The sequence below is a fragment of the Rhinichthys klamathensis genome, unplaced genomic scaffold, assembly GCF_029890125.1.
Source record: "Rhinichthys klamathensis goyatoka isolate OS25496 unplaced genomic scaffold, OSU_Roscu_1.1 h1tg000547l_1, whole genome shotgun sequence".
Classification (NCBI taxonomy): domain Eukaryota; kingdom Metazoa; phylum Chordata; class Actinopteri; order Cypriniformes; family Leuciscidae; genus Rhinichthys; species Rhinichthys klamathensis.
Window position 1 is genome coordinate 51,843 of NW_026607018.1, and position 6,000 is coordinate 57,842.

Sequence of the window (6,000 nt, forward strand, 5' to 3'; positions counted from 1 at the left end):
ATAGACACGCTAGTCGCGCTGCTGCCTCCTGCTGACCTGGAGGACACGCACACTATAATATAAATCGAAGAGTGTCAGTGGAGAGAACTGTTTTCATTTAAACTGTCAAAACAGTTTCTTTCCTGATTGTGTCCTCAGAGGTGAAGATAATAGATCCTTTCATTCAGGTATGTTGGTTATTTAAGCACACTTAGATAAGAAAACTATATACACACCATGGGTTAGATGTTACACTTTATTTTTATTCATTTCTTATTTTTTATACTATTTATTTATTTTTCTTTATGATACATACCGGTAGTCTATTAGGATTTTCATCTAAATTTAAAGAGTATGACAATTATTATATAATTATAAGTTAAGTACCATACAAATATTGTTAATTATAGAATTTACAGCATTTAAAAAACATTTTATAAAAAAACAAAACAAAAAAACTTTTATTCTGGGAGCATAACGTCTTTCAGTTAAAATTACCTTCCTTTTTATTGGTGTCTGAATGTTTGATAGTGTGATTTAATTATTCACTTGTTTACCCATCAGCTAACGTTATAGCAAAAATCAGATTTATAATACCAGCAGCCTTAATGTGTATAAGTGCCTAACATTATAAGAACACATGTAAAAGAGATTTACTCACAGAATAAAATGTTCTGCTCAGGAAACCTGATCATGGAGAAGAGAGTTCACATAAGAACAAATTATGCTAAGAGAACATTTTCACCAGAAGCCAATAAGGTCTCCATGAAGACATCTAACAGATCTCAGCTTTCAACTCAAGACCAACAGGTAATAAAGAAACATGCATTAGGAGCTGCTACTGCATGTTTGGACTGGGGCTGTCACTGATCAATCTCCTTCACCTCACAGAACAGGGTCAGGGACTGCAGGCTGGTTCAGTTGCTGAAAAATAGCCAGCTGGGCTGTTGGCTGAGTGAGATCTGTGCAGGGAGAGTGGCACTCCAGCTTCTGACAGCCGGTGTCTTCCTGCTGTTTGTCTGGCTCCTGGCAGAGCTGCACGTGGTCCTGCCCTGCTTCCTTCTGTGTGGCTGCCTCTTTCATGGGCCATTCAGGAGGGCAGTGAACACAATCTGGGCCTGGATAACAGCTCATGTAGGGGATAAAGTGGTGGAGAAGGTGCCCCACACTGATGGATGCACTGGGATTAAGTGTGAAAAAGCATGGTGAAAGACAAAACCTTCCCTTTATTTCAACCTCACTGAGACTTCCTTTTTTTTGTATGGAAAACAAAGGAGGCTTGTGTTTAAATTCACTTCAGAATTAATTTGAGTGTATAGAGTCTTTAGTCTTGGTGGTCATTGAAATTTTGCCAGGTAAGACATGCATGTCCCTTGACCAGGTGACCTTTTATTGGTCCTGGAACAAGATCATAACCTTGTAATCAAATACTAATAATGAACTAAAATTAAATTCGATTAAACGCAACACTGAAGAACGGTCCGTGTATCATCCGATCATTTGTTTTCCAATTTGAAATGAAATAAGCAGAAATGAGAAAACGGCACCTTTATTCGTTTAAAAAAAAAGAAGAGATTTCGGCTTGATTTTTTTTTTTTTTTAGTTCACAGGCAAAAAACGAATACATGACTTCAAAAAATTTTTTCCACATGTGGGCGGTCATGAGACGCCCCCTTCCGCTGATTGGTCAAGTAAATCTGAGCATGTGACGTCATCACTCATCGCTCAGGTCTGTTCAACAAAATAATAGTCCTCAACGGTAATCTACCCATTAAGGATGTAATTTGTCTTTTTGAAAACCCAAACAAATCTTTAGAATCTACTGGTAACTTCCTTATCCTTGTGGCAAACTTTTACTTTCACAAACAAAGGTTTCTTAAGAAAATTCCTACTTTTAAAGACTTCTTATGTGAAGTAAAATATTTAATCAAATCACTAAGAATAATTGATAATAGAAAATGTACTTCTTTTTTGAAGAAATATAGAGATAGTTTATGTATTTGTGCTATGATTGTGCACAAATGAGTTTACTTGTTTAATATATACATTGTTGGAAATGTTTTAGATTTCTAAAAGATGTGTGTTTGCACTATTGTATTTTTTTTTAATAAAAATAAATAAACAAATAAATAAATAATAATAATAGTCCTCTACTACCGCTTCTTAAACTGTACAGGGCAGGTCCTAGATTGGGCTTTCTTCTGTGCAACTTAACGCGTTTCACAAAAATATTTACATCAGAAATATTAAATATTAGTCTGCCACCAACCTGTTTTATTTAGCTGTACGGAGTTAAATCTGTGTGGTGCTGCGCTAGACAGCGCCGAGCGGGTGAGGCACAGACCAGTGTTCAGACAGCAGTCACAACTTTTCTTTTAGACAGTATAAGCTCCGTTTTGGACACGGGATGGTCATTGCAAATACTGTAATTATGCCAATCGGCTGAGGGTGGGTACCGATGATGGTGAAATTAAATTTCACTGACACTCTAATCATAGCCGTGACCCGCGAGAATGAGACAGATGATTGACAGGATGATAGCAGAGGCAATTAAAGGGGCAAGATAACTTCTGTTAACAAAAAAAAAACAAAAAAGTGTTTAATATAAGTGACTTTGTCTTTGTTTTATTGTTTTCAATAAAATAATAGTGAACGGTTGACCACAAACTGAGCCTTCGTTTTAAAGGGCAATTTCCAAATATCTTTTATTTATATTTGTTATAATATGGGTATTTTGGGTCACCCGTCTTATTAATAGTATATTTGGTAATAAAAAGTTGTTGTTTTTTTAAATTGTGTTTTCATTAAAAATATAGGCCTATCATAACAACTTATAAAGATCAAAAGCTACAGAAGACATTCACATTTTGATGTTAGACTATGTAGACATAGATGTTTGACATTTTGAACAATTTAAATTGAGTTGGGCCAACTAAATTGTGGTATTTTTAATTCTAAATATTAATTATTGAGTTGGGCCAACTTAATTTTGGAAAATTTTAGTTCTAAATATTAATTAGAGTTTGGCCAACTTAATTTTGGGAAAATGTAATTCTAAATATTAATTATTGAGTTGGGCCAACTTAATTTTGGAAAAATGTAATTCTAAATATTAATTATTGAGTTGGGTCAACTTAATTTAATTGAGTTGGGCCAACTTAATTTTTTAGAAAATTTTAATTCTAAATATTAATTATTGAGTTGGGCCAACTCTATTTTGGACATTTTCAATTCTAAATATTAATTATTGAGTTGGGCCAACTTAATTTTGGAAAAATGTAAAAAAAAATTTTTTTTTTTTTTTTTTTTAATATTATTGAGTTGGATCAACTTAATTTTGAACAATTTAAATTGAGTTGGGCCAACTTAATTTTTAGAAAATTTAAATTCTAAATATTAATTATTGAGTTGGGCCAACTTAATTTTGAACAATTTAAATTGAGTTGGGTCAACTTAATTTTCGAAAATTTTATTTCTAAATATTGAGTTGAGCCAACTTAATTTTGAACAATTTAAATTGAGTTGGGCTAACTCAATTTTGGTAATTTTTAATTCTAAATATTAATTATTGAGTTGGGCCAACTTAATTTAATTTACTGTAACATTTAGCCAACATGGCCTATAGGGTTATGCTGGTGAGGAAATTTTCCCACTGATCAACTTATGACAACACCAGTGTTATTTGTTAATATCTTCTGTAGCTTTTGATCTTTATAAGTTGTTATGATAGGCCTATATTTTTAATGAAAACACAATTTAAAAAAACAACAACTTTTTATTACCAAATATACTATTAATAAGACGGGTGACCCAAAATACCCATATTATAACAAATAATTTAAAAATATTTGGAAATTGCCCCTTAAAACGAAGGCTCAGTTTGTGGTCAACCGTTCACTATTATTTTATTGAAAACAATAAAACAAAGACAAAGTCAAGTCACTTATATTAAAGTCACTTATATTAAACCCTTTTTTTTTTCTTTTAACAGAAGTTATCTTGCCCCTTTAATTGCCTCCGCTATCATCCTGTCAATCATCTGTCTCATTCTCGCGGGTCGCGGCTATGATTACAGTTTCAGTAAAATTTTATTTCACCGTCATCGGTACCCGATGAAAAAGGGAAAAAAGGAAACGGCAAACAGATATTAATCATGGTACATAAACTATCTCTATATTTCTTCAAAAAAGTAGTACATTTTCTATTATCAATTATTCTTAGTGATTTGATTAAATATTTTACGTCACATAAGAAATCTTTAAAATTAGGAATTTTCTTAAGAAACCTTTGTTTGTGAAAGTAAAAGTTTGCCACAAGGATAAGGAAGTTACCAGTAGATTCTAAAGATTTGTTTGGGTTTTCAAAAAGACAAATTACATCCTTAATGGGTAGATTACCGTTGAGGACTATTATTTTGTTGAACAGACCTGAGCGACGACTGGTGACGTCACATGCTCAGATTTACTTGACCAATCAGCGGAAGGGGGCGTCTCATGACCGCCCACATGTGGAAAACGAATTTTGAAGTCATGTATTCGTTTTTTGCCTGTGAACTAAAAAACAAAAAATCAAGCCGAAATCTCGTTTTTTCGGAAAAAAACGAATAAAGGTGTCGTTTTCTCATTTCAAATTGGAAATCAAATGATCTGATGATACACACGGACCACCTTCTATTGATTGCATTGTGCTTGCTTCCTCAATTCAAAGTCTGTAAAATATTATTTTTCCTAGTCCATAAAATTTGATTGGTCAACTGACTGATCTCCCATTTGGAAACCACCAATTGGTCACCATACATTTAAAACATAAACCCCAGATTAATTCAGTGGAACAGTTTTATATGCACAAAAATAGCAGCAGAGGTAAGACTGTGATTTGAAAGATTAAATACATTTATTCAGGTCATTAAACAAATCAATCATGTGAAATTTCAGATGCTACTTCAATCAACTGAAAACAATTTCAGCTTATTGTCAGCTTTTGGCTGCGAAATAGAGCCTGACCCTGAAGGGATAGAGTAGCCATGACAACAGACCACAGATTGTCCTTGTCCACATTTTTCAGCATTGGCGAGTTACAGAGCTGCTTATTTTAATGAAACGCTTGGAAAAAATCAGTTGAATAGCATCCAGAGCCATGGTCTGCACCACTTTAATTAGCCTGGTATTTATACGGTTGCTAAGGGACACAAACACAGAGGCGGCAAAAAGAGTTTTCTTCCATTTATTAAGTTTGAAGCCCACTTATACAAAACTCATGAACTGCTTTTAGAACACTTAGATAGCTTTCCAAACATTTGAAAATAAATTAAGGAGAAGAAGTAAACAGCAACACAAAAATAAAAACATTAAAAAAAGAATGAATTATGACAGGTGAATATCAACGTGAGGAAATGCAACCCTCACAGAAAGGCATTGTTTAGTCACACATGTGCTACTATTTTAGGTAATAAATTGTTAAACAAATCCAATAGAATCAGCTTTAACCTTCTAAATGATGTTAGGGAACTTCAAACAAGTGCTAATCTGTAATATTGAATCAATATCTTCCACCTGGAGGCTCTATTTGTGTCAGCTGTCTTGTTATCCAATGAGAAAATGGCTGGTGGATCACATTGCTTCAGGCAGGTTATTACTGACGTGTACATGGGTCATGCAAAGAAGTGTTATGCCGTGACGCTTTTCTCCTCAATTATTACTATCGTAAGACATAAAAACAGCAAGTTAAACAGAGGTCTATAGAGTTTCGCTGTAAATCCCAGAGGTATTAAGAAAACAGAACATGCAATGCCATTTGTAAATGCAGCTGTGTCACGGTATCCGAGTTAAAATCCCTTTTCCAGCTTTGTCCATGCTGACCTAGTTTATCGACAATGGATTGTGTCTGCTGACCTGTGATCAAGCACCCTGACAGAGTTAAGCGTGAGTGTATGAAAGCCTCTGGTCTTGAAACTTCAGAGTGTAGCGAAATACACAACCTTCAATGCTTACAATCGTCACTCTTTATGAATCAACATTAATG